Below are 12,001 nucleotides of genomic sequence, written 5' to 3'. Positions count from 1 at the left end.
GACACATTGCATTATCTTAGGTTGACCCAGAGCTGCCTTTTAATAATACATTTGCCTGTGCTGAGATAGGATGTCAAGAATATGTAAAGTGGTGCCCTCGAGAGCTCTCTGATGGCTCCCCTTCCCCTGGAGACCCTCCAAAGGCCAGGCATCAGGATCTTTCAGATGTGTTCAAAACCCTGCAGATTTGGACTAGTCTGCAATGGCAGGCATATGAATTCATGGAACGGAGCTAACAATTGTTAACATGTCTCTATGTCTCTATTCAGATTCAGCTGGCTTTTCCTGTATATCTGGCTATGTTTTAGGCACAGGAATTCATTCGGAGCACTTTTTAAAAATACACATTCCTCGTTTTATTCCTTGTTTTATGGTCGTGGCTTTTGCAATGTTACCCGGCCAATGTCTTTGAGACTGGTTGGACAAAAAAAAATTAAGAAATAAATGATCAAATCCTGCTAGTTTGCATGTATTTGAATCATTGGAGAAGCATAGAGCTTGGACTGTGACACACTTGATACCTCTCTCTATTTTTTCCTTACTATTTTTTTATACCACCCCAATTTTCAAGCAATGTAAGATTCCAGGGGTTACAGACACAGAATTCAAGCACGTCTTTCCCTCACAGGCTTCAGCCTGCAGCCTCCTTCTAACTTCTAGCTCACAAACACTTCCACTCTGGCTTTTGCCCTTCTAACTACCAGCTGATTGAGGGAGGGAGGCCCAACCAATTGATCTCTGGCACAGAGCCACCTCCTTTGTTACCATAACAACCCATACATAGGACATTACCAAGAAGCTGGCTGGCTATTCCAGCAATTGGATCCTTGCTGGATCCAGGAAATAGAAGGGACTCAAGCATACAGCCTAACCACAGCAACATCATGTTTTATTTATATTTCTGGTATTAACATGTTTCTTTGAGTAAAACAGTACAGCTATTCCCTTTTACATATGACTTCTGGCTCCACACCCAATTTCATTCCTTTTCAGTCTTGGGTGTAGCTGAAGAGATGGATTCCTCCTTCCCACTTGCATTTCCAAGCCATCGCTTTTGGAAGCTCCATAGCACAGCTGAGCCGAGCTGAAAGCTGAGCAGAAAAGAGTTTGAAGTCAGTGCCTAGCAGCTGATCGGTGCTGATTTCAAACTCCCTGGGATCAACAAACTACTGAGTTTGTCATGAGGAACTCCACACAGCTGCCGCTGCAGAAAGAGGAGCTTGAAGTCAGGGTTGCTGATTGGCATTAACTTAAATTCGCTTGGCTGGATTACAAAGGGGGGAAATGGGTCGCCTGGAGTAATAGTGGTGTTAGGTGATTGGCAGGTGGGCAAGACCCACCCACCTCTCAAAATGACCCACCTAAGGTGGGGGAACCTAGGATTTCGCCTGCCAGCCAGATCCAGAAATAGATTGTTGTGTGCAAATAAATCCTAAAAAAATACTTTGCATTTGTATAGCACTTCTGAGTATTCAAAACCCTATCTGCAACACTTCAATGTCACACTGATCCAAGAAGGGAGATGCATATGAACAATCTGATGCAGAACTCAGTACTCATGGTACCCACAGAGGAATATGCTGGAAACCACCAGCTACATGCAATAAAAGTAGAAACAGACAATATTCTGAAACAGCTGAAGAAAATTTGAAACAGGAGTAGCTGCCTGTGGTATATATAATCCGGTAAACACATTTTGCACAACACAATATGCAAAATCTCTCTGATCAGAATCGATAGTGGGAGGGAAAAAAGTACACTACAGAACCCTTTCTCAAACTACTTGCATCAAATTGCGACCTTCCACTCTCATAGGGACTTTTGACCAAGCAGACATGGCCCCTAACAGAAGGGGGAGATGAAGAAATGTTCACTAGTTCCCCCTTCGACCTGCAGCCCATGAAAATCTGCTCCAGGTCATTGGGCAGGGGACTCCAGAACAATATTGTTATAGAATTGGGGGGGGGAGGTAAAGGTAAAGGACCCCTGACAGTTAAGTCCAGTCACGAACGACTCTGGAGTTGCAGCGCTCATCTCGCTTTACAGGCCGAGGGAGCCGGCACTTGTCCACAGACAGTTTTTCTGGGTCATGTGGCCAGCATGACTAAGCTGCTTCTAGTGCAACGGAACACTGAAACCAGAGCAGTGCACAGAAAGGCCGTTTACCTTCCCGCCGGAGCGGTACCTATTTACTTGAACTGGAATGCTTTTGAACTGCTAGATTGGCAGGAGCTGGGACTGAGCAACGGGAACTCACTCCGTCGCGGGGATTCGAACCACCAACCTTCTGATCGGCAATCCCAAGAGGCTCGGTGGTTCAGACCACAGCACCACCCACGTCAGAATTGGGGGGGGGGTTTCCCCTAAACACTGAGAACGAATAAATACTAGAATTTTGATGAATCGGGATATGGATTAAAGTACAGAACTGTGCCAGACAGGGAATTAAGGAAATTCCTGGGGTGGATTATGTAAACCTGCCTGGCTGGTTGGGGGAAGAGCAGACCTGTTAGCATTATAAAAATGTGTTGGTGGGCCATAGAAGGATCCTTTGACCTGGGGAGTAAGATGTCACAAAGGTAGTCGGGTGTGTGTTTAAGGGGGCAGGAAAAGGGAGTTTCAAAGCGAACGGCCACTGCTTGGCAGAGAGAGGGACAGGCACTAGGCTTTTGTTACAATATGGAAGTTGGTGTGGGTAACCACAGGAAGAATCAGAATTGGATTCAATCCACTGCCACCCTTCAGCCTTAGGGCAAGGTTATATATGCAATGGAACCAACTAGTAAAACTTTTCATGGACTACCATTTCAAGCTGCAGATGGAGCGTTTGAATGCTGTCACATTAAAAATGTTTCCTTTATATAGAAATCTAGCAGTTCAGGAAGAAAGGACCATACAGCAAACTATTCTTCCCAGCATGCTATTTTTCTATGGTCAGAGGATGTCTTCCCACTCCCATGGATGAACATTCAAATTCCACCAGCAGCATAAAGTGGTATACAGTGGTACCTCCAGTTGCGGACGGGATCTGTTCCAGAGCTCCAGTCGGATCCCAAGGTTTCTGCAACTGGAGGGACCGCTTCTGCGCACGCGCACGCACGGCGGTACAGTGCTTCTGCACATGTGTGTGCGGCAAAAACCCAGAAATATACTTCCGGGTTTGCTGGTTACATATCCCAAAGTTTACGTAAACGGAGAGATACGTAAGTGGAGGTACAACTGTAGTCCAGAACAGTTTTATCATCTGATTCTGAGGATGGGTCTCATCATCCTTTGGGAACATAGCCAGTTTTCTTGCATTCATCTCATTGAAGTGAGTCCTTAATTTGTGCTTGGGAGTCAAGCTATTTAAACATACAAACAAGCCAAGCACTTGTGGAGATTGCAAGCGGCAGGGGGTTTGGAGAGGTATCTTTCTGCAATGAAAATTGCTTGTCATATAATTACTCTGAACAACTGGATGCGAGGCACAGAGGGAATGTTTTGCTCAAATGCTTTTGCAAAGTGATCATCACCCAAGAATGAGAAAGCACTGGGACACTTTCGCTCTCGTCACTGTATCCTGTCAAGACCCTAAGTTAGAGAGATTGCTTCTGTATAGGTAAATCTGGGTTATTAGACAGGGGCCTTCTGGAATCTGTGCTTTTTACACTTCAGATGTGCATGGGGATGTCTCGCCAGTAGCTTCTAGCAGCAACTACCAGCACAGTCCAATGACATTATTATATTTGCAGACAGCTTAATGTTTCCCTGTAGGCAGCGTGCAGCTGCAGCTGCACTTCACAGAGTGGGTCATTCCTGCACATTATCAGATAGTAAGGCCTGTGTGAGTGCCTGGAGGTGGTTGGAAGATGGATGGCGACTAACAGATTGAGGATGAATCCTGACAAGACAGAAATACTGTTTTGGGGGGACAGGGGGCGGGCGGGCATGGGGGATTCCCTGGTCCTGAATGGGGTAACTGTGCCCTTGAAGGACCAGGTGCACAGCCTGGGAGTCGTTTTGGACTCACAACTGTCTATAGAGGCACAGGTTAATTCTTTGTCCAGGGCAGCTGTTTATCAGCTCCATCTGGTACGCAGGCTGAGACCCTACCTGCCCGCGGACTGTCTCGCCAAAGTGGTGCATGCTCTAGTTATCTCCCGCTTGGACTACTGCAATGCGCTCTACGTGGGGCTACCTTTGAAGGTGACCTGGAAACTGCAATTAATCCAGAATGCGGCAGCTAGACTGGTGACTGGGAGTGGCTGCCAGGACCATATAACACTGGTCCTGAGAAATCTGCATTGGCTCTCAGTACATTTCCAAGCACAATTCAAAGTGCTGGTGCTGACCTTTAAAGCCCCAAACGACCTCAGACCTGTATACCTGAAGGAGCGTTTCTGCCTCCATCATTCAGCCCGGACACTGAGGTCCAGCGCCGAGGGCCTTCTGGCGGATCCCTCATTGCAAGAAGTGAGGTTACAGGGAACCAGAGGGCCTTCTCGGTAATGGCGCCCGCCCTGTGGAATGCCCTCCCATCAGATGTCAAGGAAATAAGCAGCTATCCTATTTTTAAAAGACATCTGAAGGCAGCCCTGTTTAGAAAAGTTTTTAATATTTAATGTATTGTTCTTAACACTCGATTGGGAGCTGCCCAGAGTGGCTAGGGAAACTCAGCCAGATGGGCAGAGCATAAATAATAAGTAGTTGTTGTTAATAATAATAATAATAATAATATGATGATGATGCATGATGATCCATTCTTCTTTACTGCTCTCTCAACAATATTGCATCTTGCTGAGACTATAGCTGACCATGGAGTGGAGGAGGGGGGCGGCTGTGATGATGTGCCAGCTTTTCTGGTTTGCCAGTGCCTTTGGGTGTCTTGCCTTCATATCAACTGCTGGCTGTAGGTCTTGAGATCCCTAAGTGAGGAGGCTTCTGTATGGTACCTTCTCTGAGGCACCACTGCCCATGTGTTCAACCTCTTCCTCTGGGCCTAGACCACAGAACTCTCCAGAAGGAAGCAGAGGAGGGGTCTCCATTTCTACTCCCTCTTATCATTCCTGGATGCTCAAGAGTGAGCAGGCAGCAAGAGGAGAAGCTCCGAGATCAGGAGACCTCAGAGATGGGCAATGGGCCCCCTGCAGATGTGTGGCTTTCAACAGGTGCCCTGCAATGGCTACTCCTGACACCGACCCTGTTCATACCAGGTAGTGTGGCACACTCTGCTCTAGCTGTCCCTTGCATGCATTACATAAGAATGGGAAAACTGATGTATATTTGACTCCAACAAGTATTTGAGTTTTAAATGTATACTTTTACAAGGGCAGCAAGATCAAAGAGAGATAATACTTCACTGTCTAGAAGAACAGTATCTCCATTTTTCTCTGAAGTATGTGCGAGAAGTATGTGCGATAGCTCCAACCGGAGATTGCTTGTGGATTACCTGGGACCATAAGATCCCAGATTTTAACTAAAAGTTAAAACCCACGCTATGTGTTTTCAGATTTTGATAACCCAATGAGTACAAGCCGGAAGTTTCATTTAGGCCTGTAGACTGCATAAATAATTACCAAAGAAAGTTAGAATTAAAAAAAAAAATCTCAGCATTTCTGGAGCTGTTTGAAGAGTAAAATGCCATATTATGTACACAGCATGCAGCAGCAACTCCCATCAATTAGAAAGCTGTTTTCTTTTTCACCAGTGATAGGAAATGTTTTATTTAAAATCACACAGGGAGCTAAAATCAAAAACATAAATCACCTGCTATAGGCAAGTACTATCATTTTTAGCCTGCAAAAATTATGGAATAAGAATGGGCACCCCTCAGGCCTCTGGGCCAAATGCAGCCCCCACCCCCAGACTTTCTGACTGGGCCTCAGGCCTATAGGCCACCCCCCTTCTCCCAGGGCTGCAGCCTTCACTAGCCCTGCTGTGCACCCGAGGTTTTTTTGCCTGGTTGGAATATATCTTTCTATGCATGTGTAGAAAAGTAGCCTACTGTAAGGAAGTAAAACAAACATTTGTTTCTCCACCTACTTTTGCTCCCGATCCCACCCACTTCTGGCATGTGGCCCCTAGAAGGTTTCTCAGAAGGAAATGTGGCCCTCAGACTGGAAAAGGTCGCACCCTAGATGTAGGATATCAGGCAAAGCTAACGCTGGGTGATTCTGAGCTTTGGAATCAGAGCCAAGATTTAGAAAAGATAAAGAAACAATTGAGGGGGAAAGCAGCTGGATCACAGAAAGGATAAAAGTCAGAAAAAAATCAGGGCTGGGTCATGAGTCTGAGGTGAGTCAGGACCAGAAACTCTAGCTGGCCTGCCCATGAGGCGATATCAGCGGCGTAGCGTGGGATGTCAGCACCCGGGGCAAGGCAAGTAATTTGCACCCCCTAACCTGGGGCAAGGCAAGTAATTTGCGCCCCTAATCCCTAACCTGCCGCCACTGCCAGCTTCTTCTTGCTGCTGCCTGGGTTGGTCGGGTGTGGTTCTCTCCCGCGCTCAGCGCTGCGCTGGGCGGCCGCTGCACTGTCCCTCCCCCAGATAGTCCCTCCCTCCCTCGCTCTCTCTCCGCTCCGCTCCGCACCGCAACGCACGCCTGGCACCCTCCCCCTCCACAGTGGGCGGCGACCCGGCAGCTCGGATCGGATTCGCACAGCCAGCACTGCAGTGAGAGAGTGTGAGTGAGCCAGGTAGGGGCAGAGAGCTGCGAGTGCGAGTGCCCCGCCAAATGTTGCACCCGGTGCGGCTGGCCCCCCCTGCACCCCCACGCTACGCCACTGGGCAAGATGATCTGGTCACCTCAGCTGATCTGGGCTTCTCTGCCACCATTCACCACCTCCTCCTCTTGCACCCAGCTGCCTCCTTTGCAATTATTGTTCTCAATGACCACTTATAGAGGAGGAGATAACTCGGTTAAATTAATGGAGGAATTACGGTATATCTGTTAAGAACTAAGAAAAACTTTCTCATAGGCTCAACATACAGAGGCTTTTAAAAAAGGAAACAAATGGTCTAGAATTTGTATAACTGGGTTTAGAAGAAGAAGCATAGCTGTCAACTTTTCCCTTTTCTTGCGAGGAATCCTATTCAGAATAAGGGAATTTCCCTTAAAAAAAGGGAAACGTTGACAGCTATGAGAAGAAGACAAACTCTATAACAGATTATCACTTATTTCTCTTAAGTTTCATACAAAAGAACAGTCCAAATAATATTTATCGGATTCTTTTTTTCTAACTCTAACAGTGAATCTTAAACACTGCTTACTCAGAAGCAAGTCCCACTTTGTTCAATATGTCTCTTTAGGATTTCAGCCTGAAAAATCTTAGTAAGATCACTGGGAAATAATTGAAATAGTTTAAAAATATTTATACTGTCAAGTCTTTTCCTAGCTGGAGTCAAAGTTAGCCATTATTCCAAATGCATTTGCTCTGTCCGATTAAAATAGACACAGAAGCCACAGAACCAATCTCCTTCATTTCCGTGCCTTTGTAGCAGGCCAAGAAATATTTCATAGCGCTGAAATAGCTTCAAATTAAGAATGAATTCTCTAGTCGGTGCAGAATACCCAAATCCGAAATGAGTACAAAAGAATGAATATTAACCTCAGTCTTTCAAAGGAATAACAAGCCTATTCAGATCCAAGCTAACTATTTAAGCCTTTTATTGAAAGATATTGAAAGAAACAAAAACGGGATGTTTCATGCCCCACAGGAGTAGGGTATAATTACAAGGAAGTGTCAATTATTTCCCAGTAGTGCTACATATCATGACAAGAAAGTGAGCGTTATTAAAGGCTGTCCCTGCCTTCCAGTGCTTTTCGTTAGCTGTACTGTATCTGGTTCTCGGACTCCTCCCAGTAGCCATGAGACGAGGAGGAAATGCCCTTTTTGCACATCTAAAAGTCACTCATCCTTGCTTGGTCTTGTTCATTCAGCTGCCCTTGAGCAGCAAAAGAAGCGAGGGAAAGTAGAGAGCCAATCAATCAGAATCTGTCGCACTTGATAGAAAGTCTAATCTCTGACACCTTAAGCTCAGGGGGAATAAAACTGCATTGTCTGTCTGGTGTTATTAATCCATTCTTGAGAGTACCGTTGACTTCTAAGAAAAATATAAACAACCTGAATAGGTGAAAGGAAAAGTGCACATTCTATGATCCAGTTTTCAAAAATATTCATAACAACACTGTCGCCCTTAATATGCGCAACCCTATTCATCATAAATAATAAATTTTTATTTATACCCCACCCTTCCCAGTTCAGAAAACCAGGCTCAGGGCGGCTAACAACAGATTTAAAACACTTAAGTTATGCAACAAAAAACAGCATAAAATACAGTATAAAACATGAATAACAATAAATTCAGAATTCAAAAATCATTTTAGGGGGGAAATCCATCCAATAAACATTAGATGATCACTCTTCAGACTTTAGTGCTTGCATGTGGACGGTGAGGGGATGTGGGAGTTACCCAGCATGCAGGGGAAATTAGGGGTATGCATTCCTAGCCCTCCATCCATATATTTTTTTAAAATAATTTTTATTAATTTTCATAAACAAAAAACACACAAATAAAAACATTCACAAACAACACATGACTTCCCCATGCCTCCCCTTCACTGCACCCTTGTTTCAAATTTTTTAGCAATCCTTCATTTCATTTCTATATTTAACTTCCCTCAGATTCTCTTAACTTAAATATTTACAGCTATAATTCTCTGTTTCCTACCCCTTGACATTTTATCAGTCTGAGATTTTACAACAGTTCTTAAGATATATTTTAAATTTTTTCCAGTCCTCTTCCACTGTCTCTCTCCTCTGATCACGGATTCTGCCGGTCATCTCTGCCAGTCCCATAAATTCAGTCACCTTCGTCTGCCATTCTTCCAGAGTAGGTAGTTCTTGCATCTTCCAATACTTTGCCAAGAGAATTCTTGCTGCTGTAGTTGCATACATGAAAAAAGTCCTATCTTTCTTTGGTACCAATTGGCCGACCATACCCAAGAGAAAAGCCTCCGGTTTCTTTACAAATGTCCACTTAAGGATTTTCTTAATTTCATTATAGATCATTTCCCAGTAGGCCTTAACCTTTGGGCAGGTCCACCAAAGATGATAGAAAGTTCCTTCACATTCGCTACATTTCCAGCATTTGTTATTGGGCAAATGGTATATCTTTGCAAGCTTGACTGGGGTCATGTACCACCTATAGATCATTTTCATTATGTTTTCTTTCAAGGCACTACATGCCGTAAATTTAAGGCCTGTGGTCCATAACTGTTCCCAGTCAGCAAACATAATATCATGACCTAAGTCTTGTGCCCATTTGATCGTAGCTGATTTAACCGTTTCATCCTGTGTATTCCATTTCAGCAACAAATTATACATTTTAGACAAATTCTTAGTATTGGTCTCTAACAGTTGCCCTCCATCCATATTTACCCCTTTCATGATCAACTGAATTCCTGAGAGCTAATGTCAGACTGAGGACACTTCAGAGGCACCACCTTCTCCAGAGGATTGAGGGAGCCTGACGCAACATCACGCAACGCGCTATGATACTGCAAGGAGCCCGGAGGTGGAACCGAATGCCCTCTGAAAAGTCCCAACACCCTCAAAAAATGCATGGGGGGGAGGAATGCCCTCAGCCCCTAGCCTATGGGATGCTTACAGACTATAACTTTTTTGTGGTGATATTCAATCACATCCTGGCAAATCCAGGTTTGTCAATTTAAGCTGTTTGGGAAGTCTTAAGCAACAAACCCACTTCCCCAAAAGATGGGACTTCTTGCTATAAGGAGAATGATGGAGAAACACACTGGAAAACGTGAGATAACGCTCACTTTGACACAAGGCCATCTCACCAACCTGCTAATAAATCGGAATGAATGTTCATTAAATGTCATCTAATCAGGTTGAACACTTAACAAGGAGCACTAAGAAAAGACTAGTGAAAGCCACTTGAACCATGATGTGTTTCACAACATATCTTCTCTTAAGGTATGCATTTTGAAACAAATTTTATCTTGAGATATACAGTTTTAAAAAATGCATTCTGATGCAGCTTTGAGCCAAAAACTGCACTGCAGCCTTTAGAAGCTAAAATCACATATGTTTAAAAAGTGTGGTGATGGTTCATTCTCAGCAAAAGTTGCTTTTGTCACAAGTAAATTTTTGCTGGATCAGAGGCCTATAATTCTTCAGAGCTGTCTGTTTAAAATAGCAATATTGACCTTCCTCGCAGTTCTTTATCAGTCAGAAAGCACCGTAAATTTCAGTTTGGGCTTTTCATCACCCCAGGCAGTGCTTATTTGGCAGGTTTAGGTCACTGTGGACTGTGAGAATTTCACTGAGAATGCTGCAGCCATGTAAAAGGACAAATATGCAATAAAGAGCAGGATTCACAATTGAGAAATAATGTTTTTGCAGAGCCAGGTAATCATGTAACTCTATTCTTAAAGTTTCCCTGGACTTTCCAAAATCTGGAATGAAAGAGTAAAACTGTACAACAGTCACAGTGCCAAACGTTTTAGCATTCCCATTAATTAACTGTTTCTTAGGTCCAGATTTCACATGATACAGCACAGGCATTCCACAATGGGTTCTCCTGGCTAAAAACGAAATAAAGGCAGTTATGTTGCATGAATTCAATCAGAACAATGGCACTGGGGTGAGCCATTGTGTGAGGGCTGGGGTGAGCCCTCCTCCCCACGCTCCCCTCCTGAATCACTCATCCTTACTCAGAGAATACCACTGAAATAAATGAGCAGTTACTGGTGATGGCAGTTACTGGTGATATTTAAACCATCCTTTATTCCAAGGTGGTGTACAGAGGTGTGGATAAAATTAGCAGAGCAGAGCAATGCAGTCTTAAACCAACATATAAACAAAACAAAATGCAGCTAGTCAAAACAATTAAAAATGCCAGAAACAATATAAGACATAATTCCACCCCCCCCCCAAAATAATAATAATAATTCTACACTCTAAATTGAGTGGGCAAAGAAATGCCTCAGAAATGCATGTAATATAGACATGAGAGATGGGGCTCCCTAGGAAAGGCATTCTAAATTTGGGGCATAGCTGTCAACTTTTCCCTTTTCTTGCGAGGAATCCTATTTGGAATAAGGGAATGTCCCTTATAAAAAGGGAAAAGTTGACAGCTATGATTTGGGGTGCCACCACAGAAAAGAAGGGGGCTCAGAATAAACACCGTCTCTCCCCCTCCCCAAATCTGTTGCCATCTTATAATTGTTGACTTAATATCCACACCCTTCCCTGTTCATATACTGTGGCATTTTGAAGACACATCCAAGCAATTCAGATGTCATGTCTTGCCATTATTCACCTAAAAACCAGCTCAGCATCAAACACTTAATTAGTTTTCAACCGGGACAAAAAATATTCTAGTAATTTTCCTTTTCTTCAGAAATGAGCACCAAGAATAAAACAGTTGCCTCGCTTTGCCCTTGCTTAACATACTGTGACATTTCAATTACAGAGAATTTTTTCACCACATTCTTGCTCCCTTCATTCTGTAATCAGTTCTTATCCTACAGCATTCAGGCGCCCTGTAAAGCAAAGTAGATTATTGGAGCAGAAGTGTCTGCGGCAAGTATAACTATTCCAATAAATAGCTTCCCGCTGTGGGTGTGATAACTGTCCTCCAGAGTCTCACGGAAGGAAAATGACAGCTGGTAAGCAGTTCATTAATCCTGAACATTGAACATTTCAGATGTTCCATCGAGGCATGGGCAGCGCAGAAGCCTCAGACAGAATTCCGTTTTCATGTCAGCTTCCCTGCCTCAAGTAGCAAATTTCCACAGAAAATCCATTATGGATTTGCATGGCAGTTCATTCAATATTACGAATTGCTGAACGCAGCCAGAGGCGCTGGGGTGTTTATACACCTGTTCACAGGTGAACTGGGCCGTAGTCCTTATGATCTTAAGGCTGCATAAGCAGTTCTAGCCCACGTGCTGTTTGACTGCGAGCACAATGAAGATGGGCTTTTTGTGTT

The 12,001-nt window shown here is 44.0% G+C and overlaps 1 long non-coding RNA gene across 1 annotated transcript; it reads right to left on the bottom strand.

Moving 5' to 3' along the window:
• Positions 1-872: 872 nt before the first annotated feature.
• On the bottom strand, positions 873-6,218 carry LOC309345745. Its single transcript, XR_014158360.1, has 2 exons — positions 6,025-6,218; positions 873-1,091 (listed from the first exon to the last, which is right to left on the bottom strand). It is a non-coding gene; the product is annotated as an uncharacterized lncRNA (long non-coding RNA).
• Positions 6,219-12,001: the final 5,783 nt, after the last annotated feature.

This window comes from Podarcis erhardii (assembly GCF_964252035.2).
Source record: "Podarcis erhardii genome assembly, chromosome: 1".
Lineage (NCBI taxonomy): Eukaryota > Metazoa > Chordata > Lepidosauria > Squamata > Lacertidae > Podarcis > Podarcis erhardii.
This window is presented reverse-complemented; position numbering and strand designations above follow the sequence as displayed.